Source organism: Leucopleurus acutus (assembly GCF_964270905.1).
Source record: "Leucopleurus acutus genome assembly, chromosome: 18".
Taxonomy (NCBI): domain Eukaryota; kingdom Metazoa; phylum Chordata; class Mammalia; order Artiodactyla; family Delphinidae; genus Leucopleurus; species Leucopleurus acutus.
The window spans coordinates 71098775-71118039 of record NC_139160.1 but is presented as its reverse complement, the minus strand read 5'-3'; positions in this window follow the sequence as shown (position 1 = coordinate 71118039).

Here is a 19265-nt window from a genome sequence, read left to right as displayed (position 1 = left end):
TGTGGCCTTCTATCTAGAGTATACATTTCTAGTTCTCCTCTGTGAGTCATTATACAGTCATGTGATTAAGTCTTCACCAAATAGATCTGGGAAGAATTGACATGTATAGCTTCTGCCTTACTTGCTTAAAAGAAAATTGTTTGCATGGCCCTCCCTAATTTCCTCTTCACGATCACTACAACACAGATGTCCTGTATCCAGCTTTGATAACAGAGATGAAGATATGAATCTAGACACCAGTGAAACTAAACCATTAAAGAAATCTGAATCACTGAATGCCCATGTGGAATAAAGCCTACCAGCCTGTCACCCAGGGGAGGTACGGGTAAGTGAATTAACATTCTTCTTTAAGCCACCGTGTTTTTGGCCTCTTATGAAAGCTTAGACCTTGCTCTAACTGAAACCAGGAAGACCCAGGGCATTTCCTGTGGATGTCATAGAAGGAATAAAGGCAGAGAGCTGTATATGGAGGGCGGTGGGTAGACAGGACTCACTGCATTAGGAAAAGGGATTGGGATAAAGGAATGGAAAATTAGGTTAATGGAATGACCAGACTGTTGACAAACTTGTAATTTATACAGTTCCACTGGGGTTTAGCAATATTATAGAAGAAATGAATGATCATGAACATTGCAGGGATATGTTGAAAGCATTTCTTCAAGAAGATTAATCAGATGTATATAACTAATGGGAGAAAAAAAGATTCTAGTAAAATAAACTGTAGAAATTATTTAGAAATAAAGTGATATGTACTAGGGCCAAGGAAGAGGCCATAAAAGTAGAAGAAGTGAAAAAGCCAGGATACATCTCGAAGACAAAACTGACGGAATGAGGTGACAGATTCTATAAAGGGATAAAAAAAAATAACTAAGGTACAAAAATTCAGACAATGTTGGTAACTGTTTGGAGAAACAAACAGATAATCTCTGTACAATGAACATTTCAATGCTAGTTTCATAGGAGCTATATTCTGCTAAACTTTTGGATTAATTTCACTAACCTAATCTTTTTAAATGGGTTGTTGCCTGCATGAATTACAGTGTGATTCTGTATCTGAACTTAAATTCAGGATTAAATTCAAATTGTATTTGTTTGCCCTATGTTCTCCTTTTCAAGGAAGCACAGAAGTGCATCGAGCAGTGTAGGGGGAAGATGCCTTCCAAGAAGACAACTCTGCTGGGTCAGTTAATAAACAGACGCTTCCGGGATGTATGGAAGAAAAGGGCTTTCCTCTTGCTCTGAAGAGCCTGTAAAGAGGTGAGGTTTTATGAGAAAACATGGCAAAAGTAAGGGACTGCAAATATTCCGAATGGTCCAGGCATGAAGTGAGTATCTTAGGGAAATGAAACTGAAAAATATTCCTTTTCTTCCAATCTTAGTCCTAAAGCTCTATGTCAGATTCATATTATCCATTATCAGTTTGACAGCAGGCTTCCTTATTCCCTTTCTCCAATCTATCCCTCACATTTCCAATCATGTTATGCTCTATAATGTATATTGGAGCGAGCCCTCCTTGGTTTCCAAACCTCTGAGAGATCCCACCCCCATTGCCTGAAGAATATAGTTCAACATCCTTGCATGGCTGTCAAGGCTTTCTAACCTCTACTCCAAATTATCCCTTATCACCTGCTAACTCATAGCAAACATTACACTCTAGTTCTAAAATACAGCCTGCTGTTTCCTTTCTTTGTTCCCTCCCAGTCTACTCATCCTTTATCCTCACCTTCTGAAAAATCCACTCATCTCTAAAGGTTCAGATTAAATAGCACTTCTTTCTAGATCTTCTTATACTACATTTTTAATGTGATTTATCACCTTTTTCATTTATTATATTTAGTTGGTTGCATGACATTTTTCTGTGAAGAACTAATTTATAATGCTCAAATCTGAAACTTTGTAAAATGTTTCTTTTTGGTTTTCTATATGCTTCCTCCCACCCTCTTAAATGAAGCACAAAAAAACCTTTGCACTAAGAGAATAAACCACACGCATTTATACAAATAAGTTGATATAATTGTTTCACTTTCCTAACCATTTAACTGGAGATTTAAAAGAAAAAAAACCTTACACGAATTTACTAAATGACATTTCCTTTTTACTTAATAGTAGACATGGCAATTTTCTGACAACTTCTCATACCAATTTGCAGGTGATGATAATTTTAAAAAGATGACCCTCCTAATATTGTCTTGCTTGGCATATTCACAATACAGAGAATGCAAATTGTCATTCTAAGAATAGAATAAAAACAAAGTAATATCAACTACAATAAAAATAAAATTTTTGTTCAGAATTTTTCTGAAAAGGAGTGACAGAAAACCCAAACTAATCTCATTTGAGCAAAAAAAAATTAAAAAAGCATTTTATAAGAAATATATTGGCTCAAAAATTGAAAAAAGACACTGGTCTAGCCACAGATATAGCTTGATTCAGGTCTCAAATGACATGGTGGAACGCTGTCTCTTGCTTTGTATTCTTCAATTGGCTTTAATCTCAGACTCCAATCTGTAATCTCTGTTGGCTTAGTTCAGCAAATATCTTTTGAATGACTATTGTATAGCAGGTGGTTTTTGTGTGTGTGTGTGTGTGTGTGTGTGTGTGTGTGTGTGTGTGTGTCTATTTAGTGAAAAGGTGAAAAATAGCTCAGGGTAAGGGGCAGAAAGTGATGAGAAAAGGTATTTTCGATAGTTGACAGGCAAGGTTGTCATGGAAAAGAACCTCTAATGAAAAGATGTTTGGACTAAGACCGAAATGCAGTCAAAGAGAGGAGCCGTGGGGTGATCTCTATGGAGAGCCTTCCAAGAAGAGGGAAACCCAGGCAAGGATTCTGAAGCTTGAATATGCCTGATATGATTGCGGAAGACCGAACAAGTCAGTGCAGCTACAGCAGAAAAGAGCAAGGGGAGAGTGCAAGGCAATGATGCCAGAAAGGTAATTAGGTGACACAATAACCTAGAGCCATTAAGGTCATTATAAGAATGTTTGCTTTTACGCTAACGAGACCCGAAACTACCAGACGGTTTTGAGCGCAGACTGGAATGACTGATAGCATTTTAACAGGAGCATTCCTTGTGAAGTTCAGGATCAAAGAATCAAAACTCTGAAGTCAAAAGTGGAGAGTGTCCTTGTCCCAGAGAGCTCAATGTAAATTACAGAAAGCGAGGTTCCTGGTCAATGAACCACCTGACTTACATCATCTACACTTTTTTAAACGAATCATTGGGCCCACAGAAGGGGATGGAAGGTGACTGCACAGACTGTCTCAGTCAGGGTTATGCCCCGCACTTTGTTTCTGGTGGTTGAGGTAGCATCACCTGATATTCACAGAAAATATATAAAATATGGAAGTCACTGAATTGATTAATAAACTGATGGAGATGTTGGAGGAAAGAGTCAGTGAACTTGAAAATAGATCAATATAAATGATCTAAATTGAAAAAGAGAAAAGTAAATGAATAAAGACAATCAGAGCCTCAGGAACACGATTAGTGATGCCAGTGTATCTAAACGGTGGGTAATTGCAGGATGAAGGGCAGCAGTGAGAGTGGGTCAGCAAAACGTCTTTGGAAATAGAATGGCTAAAAACTTTCAACATGGAGTGTCAGACACAAATTTATAGGTTCAAGAGGCTCACCAAAACCCAGACAAAAATGTGAAGAAAACCACTCCACAGTCAAACTTCTGAAAAGCAAAAATAGAGAGAATATTTGGAAAGCAGCCAAAGAAAAACAACACATTATCTACAAGGGAACCATTATTTAAATGTCTGTAAAATTCTCCTTACAATTGATCTAGACCAGAAAAAAGTGGGACTTTAATGGCACAATACATAGCCTAACTTGGTGAATATGGTCATGTGTACTTGAATGTTTACGGCATAGTTGTGGAGTGCAGTGTTCTGTAAATATCAATTAAGTCTTCTATGTTTTTATTGCTTTTTCTAGGTATATTTTCAACCGCTTAGAGAGGGATGTTAAAGTCTACTATGATTGTAAACTTAGGTATTTTACCCTTTAATATTAACAATTTTTGATGCATATGTTCTGAGGCTCTGTCATTAGACAATTTTACATTTATAATGGTTTGGTTTTCTTGATGAATTGATTTTTGTATCATTATGTCAAGATCCTCTTTTAAAATAAAATAAAATAAAATAAACTGTCACCCAGAATTCTGTTCAGTAAAAATGTCCTTTAAGAATGAAGGCAAAAGGGCTTCCCTGGTGGCGCAGTGGTTGAGAGTCTGCCTGCCGATGCAGGGGACGTGGGGTTTGTGACCTGGTCCGGGAGGATCCCACATACCGCGGAGCGGCTAGGCCCGTGAGCCACGGCCGCTGAGCCTGCGCATCCGGAGCCTGTGCTCCGCAACGGGAGAGGCCACAACGGTGAGAGGCCCGCGTACCGCAAAAAAAAAAAAAGAATGAAGGCAAAATATAGACACCAGCAAATTAAAAAAAAAAAAAGTAAAACTAAGATCATTTTCAGTTACCACCTACAATCATCCATATAAGCTAGTGCTAATGGCAGTTCTTAAGGCTGAAAGGAAGTGATACCAGAGGGGAACCTCTATCTTCAGGAAGAAATGGAAACCATCAGAAATGGTAAATATGTGGGCAAACATAAAAGACTTGGTTTCCTCTTTATTTAAAATTCTTATAACTATTTAAAGCAAAAATTATAACATTTCTGTGGGATTTTCAATGTATATTTGTATAGCACGTAAAGTACAGTCTAAAAGATAATAGGGTGGTCAGTAAACTCTTATAGTCACAATTTTTTTTAGCGAAAGAAAAGACAGATTTTTATTTATATACATACACAAGACTTAACAGAAAAACGTTACTCTGGTGGCAATTTTTTGAAATATCGCATGAGGTGGTAGAATAGTAGTAGTGACCTGAGACAAAAAGGATTATAATACATTGTAGTTCCTAGAAAAATTATAAAGCAAATACGTAAAGGGTCAATAGATAAAATAAAATTCTAAAAATCATTCAAATACTTCAAAGGAAGGCATCAAAGAAGAAACACTGTTGGAACTGCCCTGGTGGCACAGTGGTTAAGAATCCACCTGCCAATGCAGGGGACACTGGTTCGATCCCTGGTGCGAGAAGATCCCACATGCCACGGAGTGACTAAGCCCGTGAGCCACGACTACTGAGCCTGAGCTCTAGAGCCCGCGAGCCACAACTACTGAGCACGCGTGCCATAACTACTGAAGCGCACATGCCTAGAGCCCGTGCTCCCCAACAAGAGGAGCCACTGAAATGAGAAGCCTGTGCAACGCAACGAAGAGTAGCCCCCGCTCGCCGCAACTAGAGAAAGCCCACGCGCAGCAACGAAGACCCAACGCAGCCAAAAATAAATAGATAAAATAAATAAATTTATATAAAAAAAAGAGATGAAACACAGTTAAAAAAACAGAGAACAAAATAAACGACAAATTAGAATAAAATGCAATATATAAACAATTATATTATTTCAATAGACTAAATATTCTCATTGAATTCAGCAATTATTAGTGTAGATAAATATAAAAGTATATGCTGTTCGTAAGAAATGTAGTTTAAATACATTTATATCAATCAATTAAAAGTAAATGGATTTTTTAAAAAGGATCAAACAGTGAATTAAAAGTCTCAAGTAGCTACAATAATATCATATATATTAGGCATCAAGAGAAAAAGTATACAGAGATAAAGAGGGCCAGTTCATAATCACAAAAGGATCAATTCAACAAGACAAGACAATCATAGGTGGATTTGTCTACTAACAAAGTCTTAGAATATATGAAACAAAAAAATGACAAAGTTATAAATAGGTAATTCCACAACCATAGTAGGAGATATTAATATCCCACTCTCAGTAGGTGATTAAATATCTAGAAAAAAAATAAATAAAACCATAGATGGCTTAATTGATGTTCACAGAGCACTGTGCTCAAAAATGTAAGAAAAAAATTCTTTTGAAATGCACATTGTTATAGTCACCAAGATAGACCAATGTATTGGGCCATTAAACTAGTTTCAATAAATTTAAAATAACTGAAATCATATAGAATGTGTTGTCTGATCACATGAAATTGAATAAGAAATCAATAATTATAAGATTTTAGAGAAATATTTTGAATATTTGGAAATACTTAGAAATTGAACATACTTCTAAATAATACTTGGGTCAAAGGAGAAATTAGAAATAGAAAATATTTTGAACTGCAGTGTAATAAAAACACACCATGTATGAAATAGAGCTAAACCAGTACTTAGAAGAAAACGTCGGTTCAACATTTGAAAATCCAAAAATGTGATCAATAAATATAATAAATTAAATAAATAAAATTTAAAAATCTTTTTCATCCTTAGCAAACTAGGAATAGATGAAAACGTCCTCATGCTGATAAAGAGCAAAATTAGTGATTAAATTATGAATGTTTAACCCTAAATTCACCAATAAGGCCAAGTTTCACACTCACACTATTTCTAGTCAATGTGGGACTGAAGATCCTCACTGTTGCCCTAAGCTGAGGGGGAAAAAAAAGCATTCAGACTGGAAAGGAAGTAAAACAGTATCTATTTGCAGATGGCATGATTGCTTACATAAGAAACTCTAAGAAATTGATCAAGCTGTTTGAACCAATAAGTGAATGTGACATTTTTTAAAGAATTCAGGTTAATAAAAGGAACTATATCTTATATAATAGTAGCAAACAATGAAAATGAAATAAAAATTTATTTACAATAGTGCCAAAATAAAATATTTAGGAATAAATTTAACATGAGATATGAAAGATCTCTTCACTGAAAATTACACAAAATCACTGAGATTTTACAAAAAGAAGAAGGACTAAAAAGTATAGCTATCACTTTGTCCTTAGACTGAAAGTTTTAATACTGCTACCAGGTTAGTTCTCCCTTACCTGATCAAATTGATCTATAGATTCACTTTAATCTCAATCAAAATCTCTGAAGGATGTTTCGTAGATGTTGCAAGTTGATTCTAAAATGTGTATGGAAATTAGAAAGATATAGAATAACCATAGCAAAGTTTTAAAATGAACACCAAAGTTGGAAGGTTTACACTACCTGATTTCAAAATTACTAGAAGGCTACAGTAATTAACATAATGTAGTATTGGAATTAAGGTAGACATTGTATAAAAGGTACCGAAGAGAGAGCACAGTCATAAATCCTTACATATATAGCCAATTGATTTTGACAAAGGTGCCAAGGCCACTTCCATGGGAAAAGAAAAGCTATTTTAACAAATGATGCTGGAAGAACTGGATATCTGCATGGGGAAAAAATTAATGATCGATTTTATTAACACCCTACACAAAAATAAATTCAGAATGGATTCAGACCTAAAGGCAAAAAAATATTGTTTCTAGAAGGAAACGGAGAATAATATATGTGCAAACTTGGAGTGTATTTTTTAGCTAGAATCCCCAAATCATAAATTCTAGAGGAAAATATCCATAAGCTGAAATTCATTAAAATGTTCTTCAAAAGGCAGCATACAAAATTAAATAAGCAAACTACACATTAATATGAAACAAATTATATCCGGAATACATAAAGAACTCTTACAACTTAATAAGGCATACAACCTATTAAAAAGTAGGCAAAATATTTAAATGGACGTTTAACAAAAGAAGATATGGATAAATATAATACATGAAAAAGACTAAACATTGTCATTAGAAAAACACTAATTAAACCCTTTCACGTTTATTAAAAATGTCCAAAATTAAAAACAATTACAATGCAAAGCATTGGTCAGGGTCTGGAACAACTGGAATTCTACACATTGTTGGTAAGTTATAAAATGGTACTACTGTCTTAGAAAAGATTGTGGAATTTCCTTACACAGCTAAATATGCATTAACCCTATTACCCAACAATTTAACTCCAGGCACTTATCCAAGAGACAGGAAAATATACATCCACAAAACGATCTGCTCAAAACTATTTACATCAGCTTTATCATAATAGTCAAAAACTGGCATCAATGCAAGTGCTGATCAACAGGAGAGTGGATCAATAAATGCTGGTGTGTTCTTTCAAAGTATTTATATTTGGTAATAAAAACATGGAATAAATGTCATGGATAAATCTCAAGACATAATGCTAAACAAAAGAAGCCAAGCTAAAGAATACATACTCTATAACTCCACTTACGTGAAGTACATATTCTATGATTTCATTTACATGAAGAACAGGCACAATCAGACGTTAGAACAGTAGTTACCGATGAGATACGGAGACTGAATGAAAGAGGTACAAGGGAATATTGGAAAGGTTACACATCTTTACCAGGATGATTCTTAAATGGTTGTATGTATTTGTTAAAATTCTCAAGACTTAAATTTTATCTTCATAAAAAAAAAATATATATAGGGACTTCGCCGGTGGTCCAGTGGTTAAAACTCCATGCTTCCAATGCAGGGGGTGCGGGTTCAATCCCTGGTCGGGGAACTAAGATCCCACGTGCTGCATGGCGCGGGTAAGAAAAAAAATATTTTTTTAAATACTATCATCTTTTTTTTACCCATTCACAACTGAGGAGTGGAGGCAGATGTCATTACATGTGAAAGAGGTAAGGATCTGTGAAGCTAGAGTGTTAGATTGTTTATCTAGATGACTATTGCAATAACCTAAGGGGCAGACAGAATTTAGGATGGAGAGGAAAAATAAACTAGTTATGTGAGAAGAATTAACTCTTCTGTGTTTAGATTGGGAGCATGAGGGAGAGCTGGGAAATCCACCTCCTTCAGTATCTGACGTTAAGTAGTAATAACAGCCAAAATAATAACAGCTAAAACTTACATGTATTACTATGGGCCAGATGTGTTTCTCAGAACTTTAAATATATTAACTCATTTACAGGAAGTACTCAGTTATGTCTGGTAAAATAAAAATCCACACTATTTAAAAGTATCCAAATACATTATAGAAGCTAGTTATGCAATTTACAACAGACATCGGTCTTGTTGTCAGACATGCATACCTAATGTATTGCAGTACTAATATATAATAATAGGTGAGGCAACCTATTGCTCTTTTTATATTCAAAATTGAGAATACAACTATATTTCCAAGAATGACTGAAAATAGTAAGAGGCAACCAAATGTCATTTATTTAGTCATTAACCTATATATTGCTATTTGTTCATCACTGATGTTCCCACAGTGCCTGTCATTCTATGAAAACTTGTCTCTAAGATGCTATTAGGGTTTGCACTTTTCTTTCAAGGAGTCTCAGCTATGTCACACACTCTTGGAATTGCATCAGTACACATCCTCCTGTGAATGTGATTTCAATAGTTTGGCATAAATGTTGCTATGGTAAGTTTAAAGAGTTAGCCTGGCCATTGAGACCTTCTTCTTAGAGGCTTTCATCCAGGAAATAACCTGGGCACACATAGGTTCTGGTTTGCTGCAGATACGTCTCTTAGGACATTGTAAAGGAACTTCTAAACGTAATTGCCTTATTCAACTTTAAATTTTTAGAATGTCATAAGTAAGCTAAATGTCAAAAGTTTTATTTCTCTGAGTTTATCATACCCATCCCTGACTAATTCTGGAAAATCTGACCAATTAAGAGAAAACGCATATGCCACATTGGTGTGACTGAGCCAGTCTAGAATTCTGTATACTTTTCAAAGGAACAATTAAAAATAGTCAACAAATTGCTCCAGTGTTCCTAGAGAAAGAAAGTCCATCTCCAACATTTGGCTATTGCTTTCACTTTGGTATGGACTATTCTCAGCATTTGCGGTGTTTAAAAGACCATAACTCTGTGTGTCTATGTATCTTTATTATTCTCATATTATACTTTATCTCATGAGTGTGTGCTCAAAATCTGGTATAAAGGTTAAGTATACATTTAAATCTGTCCCTTTGTTTACTTTCAATACTTAGGTAATATCAAGATGACCTTCATAAACTGCAGAAACTTTAAACAATATGAAGGATGGTAGTTTTTAAAAAAATGTAACCCATCTTTGTGTTCCTGTTTGATCAAAAATAAATAAATAAAACATCAAACACATGTCTCTTAAAGAAGGAACACCAAACGTCCTTAGCTAGCTTGAAGAGATTATAATGGGGAATTTAGAAAGAGGAATGACTTTGGGAAGCTTTTGCAGCAGAGCCGTTAGCAAACAAAGTCAGAAAGTCAAGCACCTGAATGAACAGCTCAACACGAAATTACTCGCTGAATGCTATCAGAGGCTGTGGTCAAATACCTCTGCTGCAGAGCCAGCTGGTGGATAGAATGATTGAGCGCTGCATACAAATAGATGGCATTCTATGTGTGGGTACCCAGTGAGCGGCTGGCAGCAAGGAAGAGAATGCCCATCACCGGTGCCACTTCTTCACTTACCTCACATTGGAATTCAGATGGTGGCTGAGAGCCCGAAAAGTGAATTTACTGTTGCAAGAAAGTCAATATTTTACAATAACTCTAGGCAGTGATTTTAAAGGACATTTTGTGCACTCCATTTACTACTTCACACACATGTATATTGTTATTCCTTTGCCAGCCATACCTAGGAGCAGAGTGATTCCATGAGGCTACTTCATTTAAAGCACCGGGTCTTTACAAAGCAAACAAACGGCCTATGTCTCACCAGGAAAACTGAGTTATTAGAAGAAAGTTCTCTGAATTTCAAGAGAGGCTATTTACTTCACTTGTCCGCCCCCGCTCCTCCACCATTTTGCTCTGTTTCTGAAAGGATTTTTCATTTTTAATAAAATCTGTCACCAAGTCAAAACCATCACGTTTACCCTTCCTACAGATGACTTGCCAACGTGATGATGTGAAAATGGGCACAGATATCAGAATGTAAACTTGACTTTTAAAAGTGATATATTTTGATTAAAGGAAGAGTATATTTATAAATCTCCAAAAAAGTGAGTGTCCTTTTCTGAACTAATGTCTTCTTGCTTATTTATAAATAGAAGTATAACTGTTATTTTTGGTTTCCATAGCATGCTTTTTAAATGAACTTACCTTAAATAAAAGAGACTAAGATGTTTTATATATCATTGTCCTTTATGGCATACACACACAAAAGTAACAAAATATCTGTTCTTCATCATTTCTCGTAACAGGTATTCAGTTACAAAGACAAAGAGAAATGAATACATTTGATGCAGCTCTTAGCATTGTAAAATCCTTTTGCCTTTTTTTCCCCTTTGCTTCGCAGAATAGAAAGGGGATGAGAATACCTGTTCACTGCCATAAGGTTCATATTTATGCTGGTGTCAAGGAGTAGCTTCTCTCTACATCTATTTTTTTCATTATTAAAAAAGGCAACTTTGTTGAAATATACTGTCAGCTCTGAGCCTAAAACTCTGAATAGAATGTTATCATGGAGAAAAACACAGGGTCCCTATAGATTAATTTTCAATTTCTTCAGTCACTGCAGAGCACATGACCAGCCATGCAGCCTGCCCACATCTGTAGGGCACTTCATGTCGACCTGAACATTGGAGTTTGAGAAAGGCTCTACAGTTGGGACTTACGTATGTCTTCTCTCCTTTGCACTGTGCATTTAAGTAAAGGGAAAAGTGAAGTTAACCTCACAGTAGAATTTTATTTGTTTGGATAACTGGCAACACAAATCTTTCCCCTAAATTTATGAAATATGAGCTTCACCACCCAGCATCACTGTTATGTGAATGAATTGATGTAAAAGACAACCAAGACGGAAATGAGATCTGAACTACTGCAAAATGCATTTCAAAATGGTTTAGGGGATAGAGGAAGTATTGCGTCAATTTTCTACCCAGCAAAGAAATATGGCATTTACTTTATTTACATACAAAATCCAAGCACCTGTGCGGGGTGGCGGGGGGGATTCAAGAATGAAGTGTGTATTGGGTGGTGTGATTTAGAAAGTTTAAGAAGGGCTGTAAGGCCACCCTTCAGAATTTAGGAATTGACCCTTGACCTGCTCACAACGCAACACATCCTGGCTTCCTCTTACTGCCTTCGGGCATTGTTTCTCTAAACTTCCGTGACTCCAATTCTTCCAGTTCTGTGTCTTCAGTGAGTCCGTTTCCCTAGACTTCTCACTTTCTACATCATTCTCAAGTTTATAACTGGACTCCTCTTTTCCATCTTGGCCTTTGTTTTCAAACAGTCCTGCTGGTAATGAACTTGTACAGTGTGGCTTTGAGACACTCTTCTGGGAGCCCTCCAATTTGGTAAATTTGTTCTGAACATCCTGTGGTCCAACCCTTTCTCTGTTCTGGTCTAGGACAACTGACATGAATAATTTAGCCAATTCTGCTTAACAGCAGAAATGCTTTCTTCCATTCAATTACTTTTCTTGTCATTTGTGAAATCTTTACATTTGCTCCTCAAAAAACTAGCTCAGAGAGTAGTCTGTGTTTGTGTAATCAAATACGAAGGGGAAAGAGGACAATCTGAAGAGCAACTTCTTCAAACTTGACTTGGGGAGAATATAAATTGTTCCCAAATCTCTTATCTTTATGAATTATTTTTCAACGTTCAAGAAAGAGCTTTAACTGATATTACAGGGCCAAAGATCAGTTCCCATAAGTATATTTAACTGTTTAATATAATGCCAGTTTATTTACAAATAGCGTAATTATTTGCATCATTACATTTGCTACTCATGACATGGTGATCTATTTACAAATAATATTTGTTGGAATTGATTAAATGTGAAAAAGTGTTCCTCTGAAGGTAGAAAGGGAAACATTTATGAAATTTGATATCTCGTCGCCATCAAATAATCTTTTAACATTTGAAAGCTCTACCCCTAGTGTCTGCTCCGTTGGTATCCGACTGCAGTTAAGTGGACCGTAAGTGAAGCCATCACTGTGTTCAGCATTTTGATAAAAATCAGTTCAGCCTAAAATTGCTTTAGCACAAATGGCAAAAGTTGCATGGAATATTAATTTTAAGGATCACTTAAAGTCTATTGCTGAAACTTTGTGTGCTTCTTTAGGATGAAACTGCCAGAGCTTCAGGAAATCTGAGTGTCAGTAATGATATTTGCTCAAACGAAGAATAGCAGGACCCTTAGAAATGGAGGAAGTGGAAGAGGAGACTCTCTGAGAGCAAATCGCACCAGGAGCTTTTAAGACAATCAAAGGATATAAAGTACTGGGACATGTTAGATAAATCCAAACACATTTTCATCCATCATCCCTTTGAGAATTGGAGTACATGTAAACAAGAAGATGAATTGATACTCTTGGAAGCAAACTTTCCAATCTCTCTGCTGTACTCATCTCAAATACTGTTTGTGTGCCTCTCAATCAGCATGTTGCTTGTACCAAAAACGCTAAATGGCAAACATCTACAGGGCCAGCAGTAGAAGGATAAATGCACCCTTTTGAAAAAGCTAAAGGGGAGAATTCTAATTTACAAGCTACCATAGTAGAATGAAAATAAGAAAAGTATAAATTTCACCAAGAATAAACTATTGATACCTGACCCAACATGGATAAGACCCAAAGACATTAGACTAAGTGAAAAGAGATGAAGAAGTACATACTGTATAGTTTTGCTACATGGTTATATGAAGTTCTAGAATATGCTAAACTAATTAATAGTGATAGAAATCAAATCAATATTTGCACTGTTTTATAACTTGATAGAGTGGTGGGTTACATGGAATTTGTCAAAATTCCTTAGGATACATAATTAGATCTGTGCAGTTTACTCTATATAAAGTATACCTTCATTGAATTATGCATGGAAAAAGCTTAAAACATAGTTGAAAAACTATTAAGCCCTAGGGACAAAAGCATTTTCACAAAATATAAAAAATAATTTATTCAACAAATATTTACTGGATGCCTTTTAAGTGAAAGAAATTGCTTGGGGCACTTATGAGACATCAGCGACCCAATCAGAAAATGATCAGTGCCTACATTTCAACAATCGAGAGAAAAAAATAGCAAAAAAGAGAGAAGAAAATAAAATAAATTATAAGTAACTTTATAGTATAGTAATAGAAGGTGATAAATGCCATGGAAAAGTAAGAAAGTACAGGAAGGTGAAGAGAATCAGTAGTGCTGGCCAGGGAAGCAGAGGCTGGGTTTACATTTTAAATAGGGGGCCAGGACAGGTATCATGAAGATGAACTGTTCATGAACTGAGACATGCAGTGGGTGAGTTTGCTTCCCATGCGGATATCTGGGTAAAGGGCACTGCACGGAGAAAGCACTGTCAGTATAAAGGAATAAGGTGGGGATGTGCATGGAATGTATGAGGAACAGCAGGGAGATCGGTGTAAGTGGTGTGGACTGATTAGACAACCAGGAGGAGACAAAAGACCACTGGGATTCAGACATGTAGGTGCCTTGGGGGTTCATCATAAGAATTTTGTCTTTTGGTTGGAAGGAGATGGCAAACTACGTAGGTTAAAAAATATAATGAGCTGGAAGTTTGATGGTGAATCTTGGTTGATGGGACGTGGAAGAAAGAAACCTTTTGTTGGCAGGAGGTGGTGACAGCGCTCACACGTGCTGGCTGTACTGCGAAGGTAAAGCTTGTAGGATTTGCTGAGTGATTAGATACACAGTGTGAGAGCAAGAAAGAGGCGTTGATTTTAAGTTTTCTAGTCTATTGAAGGGTGTTGGTGGAGCAGATAAAAAATAAACAGGTAACTATAGATTCACACACAGCAAGCCAAGGTGAAGGTACTATTTGAATGTGAGTTATTCTTACCCACCAGTTTGGGGCAGAATGGAAAGAACAGAGTAATCTATAAAGAGTAAAGGATTTGAAGTCAGAAAATACTGAAGTGACCTCACCTCATTACTCCTCTCTTTGCTCCTCAGTGAAAGGGACCACCTGTACAACCATCTCCCAGGATTGCTGTGCATGTTAACAACAACAGCAAAGAATAAACAGAAAGATAAAGGAAAGCAAAGGTGGATCAGAAGTAATTAGACTTGAAGTTATCTTGAAAGGCAACTCTGGCTTTATCCACCCATTAAACTAAAAAACCCCAAAACCTCATCTGAATTATCCAAGATGATTGGTCCATTGAGAAACAGGAACCTCGGCACCTCAAGAAATCCCATTCCATGACTCAACTGCTGGAACTGTAATGAAGTTCTCAGGTGGATCGGCAAATTTCTGTTTTTATATAATTTTTACTTTTGTATCTATTTTCGTTTTAATATCTACACTGAGTAAGCATAATCTCCTTTATCTGAAAAACATACAAATCTTTCTGAGCACACTCATAAAGAACAGTAAGCAGACTCATCCTATGTTTCCTTTAGGAGATCTGCACACCCCACTTTCCTGCTTTCCTCAGAAGTCCGTCATTTACCCTTGCCTCTAAAGTCTCTGTGGTCATAGTTTGTCCAGTCTCTTGTGGATGGACACCTGGGCTCTGTCCAGCTTGGGCCCAGTGTGCAGGAAGCTGTAGATGTTCTTGTGCAAGTCCTTCTACATCATAAAGTAAGTGTATGTTTCCTTTCATGAGGTATTGCCAAAGCTTTTCCCAAAGTGGTTGTACTATTTCATTGATACATCCTCACCAGAAATGTATGAAACTTCCAGTTTCGGGTGCAGCAGAGGTGGGTGGGGACTGACTAAGCACAATCTTGAAAAACCTTCTGAGGTGCTGGAAATATTCTATATCTTCATATGGATTTTGGTGGCACACATGCATGTACTGGTCAAAATTTAGCAAATGTACGCTTTTGCGTACATTTCATCGTATGTAAAATTTATATCTCACACAGAAAACTGTAAACAAATACTAAACACCGACTAATGATATGCTTACTATTTATGAATTGTACTGATGTCTGCAATTTACTTTGTAATGCATTTAAAAAAGATAGATTGATGAGTGAACAGAGGGATGGTTGCATTGATAGATATCTGATAAAACAAGCACATCAAATGTTAATGATGACATTGTATGGTGGGTATACAGGTGACCACTTGAAAAATCATTTCAACTTCACCATATGTTTAAAATATTTCAAAACAAATTGCTAAAAAAAGAGGGAAAAAAAGTAAAACATACACTGACCACAGGAACCAGCTGTTCTACTCATAAAATGAAGGCGTATGTCCATACAGAGACTTGTGCATGAGGTTCAAGCAACTTTAATTATAGTGACAGAAAGCTAGCAGCAACGCAGGTGCCGACAAGGAGGTAAGCGGGTGAACAAAAGGAGGCAGAGACATGTGATGGACTACTTACTGCCCTGCAGTGAGAAGGAAGGAGCTATCAATAGGCACAACGTGGATGAATCTCGAAATAATTGTGCTGTGTGAAAGAAGCCAGACCAAAAAAAATTATATACATATATACACACAGAGAGAGAGAGAGAGAGAGAGAGAGAGAGAGAGAGAGAGAGAGAGAGAGAGAGGGAGAGAGAGGGAGAGGGGGAGAGAGGGAGAGGGAGAGATACTGTATGATTCCATTTATGTAAAATTCCTGAAAATGGAAACTAATGTAGAGTGACAGAAAGCAGAACAGTAGTTGCAGGGGATGGAGATGGGGGAGGGGTGGGGATGGAGATGGGGGAGGGGTGGGGATGGGGAGGGAGGAAAGAATTACAAATGGGAATGAGGAAGCGTTTGGGCCTGAGAGTGGTGATGGTTTCACAGTTATATGCATAAAACCTATCAGACTTTATACTTTAAATAGGTGCAGTTTTGTGTATATCAATTGTACCTCAATAAAGCTGCTTCTAAAATCCTAAAAAAATATTATCTATTATCCTTAAATTCATTTTCTGCTCACAGGGTGTTCATCAGTCTTTTCAATGGTCTCAGCCGTGGAGAACATCTCTTTGACTTACGTGCTTTACTCCTATGAATATGGATTAAACCTATTGTTTCGGTAGCATTGACACAGGGTTAATATACAGTGGAATTACAGAGTAAAAATAAAACCCTTTAAGTCCTTTAATTCTTTGTTTAAAATATGCGCTGCTGTTAAACCAGGTCGTATGCAAGCATGCTGCAGACACTACCCAATCTGTAATATTTTGGCTCATGTTACAGTCACTTTAATATTCGTGTGCCTTTATGCTGCAAACAAAGGATCAGCGACCACTTCCTTTTGTGATGCCATTGTATTGGGATGACAAGTGTAAATACTGGCTGGTCAGTAGAATATCAAACTTACAACTTAGAAAAATATTAAGAAAAAAATCAAATTATACAATGTGCGTATTATCTTTTACTATGAAGTTCATGATATATCAACATATAGCATGTTGTTCTCAACCTACACTTCATATTTTGTTAACTGAATAGTTTACTATAGGTGGAATTACTGAATATACAGGTAATGGTTATATAAGAGATAACTTTAATAAATATTATTCCTTAAGTAAAGAAGCGATATATATTATGAATTTCTGTCATGTTACACTCGATAAAACTGACTTTTGTTTTGTCCTTAAATTGTGATAGCTGCCATTCATTTTATTGTGTAGTTACTGCTACTTGTTGAAGTTCCTATTCTGTCCTATCGATAGTCATTATAATTCTGTATACTTATTTACACCCTGAGGCTATGGGGAGAAGATTCTGTGGCTTTGTTTATTAAATAACAAGAAACATGTGTAAGGCAAAAGTCTAGCTAGTGGATGATCTTTCTTTAACAACATTAAGACAAAAGAAATGACGGCTTGGAAAATTTGAAATTGCTACATTAAGTAGAGGACAAGAACTGTACAAAGAAAAATAGCACACTTCTTGCTTTGGCAGATTAAAATAAACTAAAAGTATGATATATGCATAAACCATCACAAAGCAGAAAAACAAACTTATTGTTTCTTAGCACAGACAGCAGTATTGCTTGTGGCAAAACACTGTGCCTCTGCTGTTAACTCGCAGGAAAGCATTACAATCACAGGGCACTATTAAAATTTATCATATTTTGGAAATAAAATATAAAATAAAGTGTGAATAAATTCAATTGAATAAAAGCGATAATCCATGAGATACAAAGAAATGTAATGAAAGCGTTCATCCGGCCAGTTACTTTTAGTGAAAATGCGCAAGTTAAGGCGGCTTTTATTCCCTTTTTGATTGTGTAGACTGCTACTGTGCAAATAAACTTTAAATTGTCAAGTTCTCTTATTATCTAGTGTAGCTGATGGTTCACAAAGAGGGTCGAAGAGGTTCACTTGCCCTGTGATACTTATGGGAGCAAATATCTCTTACTCCTTTGCCTTCATGGTTAAATTTCCATTAGCTCGATATGAATAATGATGTAAACACGCTAGGTTCTCTTCTGACTGCTAACTGGAGGAAGCTTTAATAACCTTCGTAACTGCAAGACCCAGTATTTCTGGAATGCCCATTGTTTACTAGAAAATCTGTTCTTTGTGAAAGCAGTTTTGGATGAACATATGTTTGTTATTTCCAAATCAAGCCAATAGTGTATAGAAAGTGTACACAGTCAACTGAAGTATCTGTAACTATAATTATATTTCATATATAAACTTCTAGCCAAAAAAATCAAAATCGTAAGATGCAATGAACTGCATTAAAGAGATAACCTTATCTGTCAGAAGACAGCTCTGAAGTAACCGCTGTGGAAACCAATACTGGTCTTTCATCCTTCCTGCAGCAGTCTATACCAAACCAGTTCTCTTGACCTGTTTACTTAGCTGCTGAGAAGTCCTCACAAGTCGCCTCTACCCATTATTCTCTTTCACTGTTCTCAGGGAGTTATAGGAAGGCGGAGCAGAGCGTGCCAAGGCTTTATAGGACATTCTAAGTAGAATAAGGAGTTTTCCTTTTCCATTGTCAAGTGAAGAAAAGAGTGAAGTGAGCTTCATGAAAAGCTGTGGGATGTTAACCGCTCACATGCATTGGGCAAAGGGTCCTTTTCTTTGGGTCAGGAAACTATGAGGCACGTGTCTTGTGTTGGCATACAAGAGGGTCCAGGGCATGGGCCCCCCACAAGTTCTGTTACATAAATGTTTGCTTTCTTAAATTAGAACTTGGCATTTCAAGACACTCAGATTAAGAACCCTAGGAACCCTTTGCCTCAGGTACACCTTTGTCCATGGGAACCACGGGAAGCGTCATGACCGTGGGTCCGTGAATGAGAGATTAAGTAAGAAATCCTAACCACGAATAGGAACGTTCTCCCTGGGCTCGTGTGGAAAGAGGATGCTTCTTCTGGGGCCACTTTCTGTCTGGATTCTAAGTGTTATCTTACTAATAAGGACATTGTGGGTGGGTGGTGGGATGGTAGGAAAATAAAATCTGACTCATTAACTACACTCC